Source organism: Apaloderma vittatum, unplaced genomic scaffold (assembly GCF_000703405.1).
Source record: "Apaloderma vittatum isolate BGI_N311 unplaced genomic scaffold, ASM70340v1 scaffold30591, whole genome shotgun sequence".
Classification (NCBI taxonomy): Eukaryota; Metazoa; Chordata; class Aves; order Trogoniformes; family Trogonidae; genus Apaloderma; species Apaloderma vittatum.
Genome location: NW_009698980.1, coordinates 7,736 through 8,002, shown reverse-complemented (window position 1 = coordinate 8,002; position 267 = coordinate 7,736).

The window sequence follows — 267 nt, the reverse complement described above, 5'->3', positions numbered from 1 at the left end:
TGTTTTTTTTTTTATTTTATTTTTTTTTGCATGTAACGGTCGGGCCTTCCCTGGGCCCGTGCTGCCCTCTTCCGGCACCGGTGGCTTTTTTTTACAACCCAAAGTTTGTAAACAAGAGTCACGTGCTGGCGCGGGGGTGGCCGGTCACACCGGGGATGTGTGTGTGTCCGGGGATGCGGGAAGATGAGGATACTGGAGCAGGTTGAGGATGCAGGAGCGGTGTGAGGATGCGGGAGGATGAGGATGCAGGAGGGGGAGGAGGGGGGG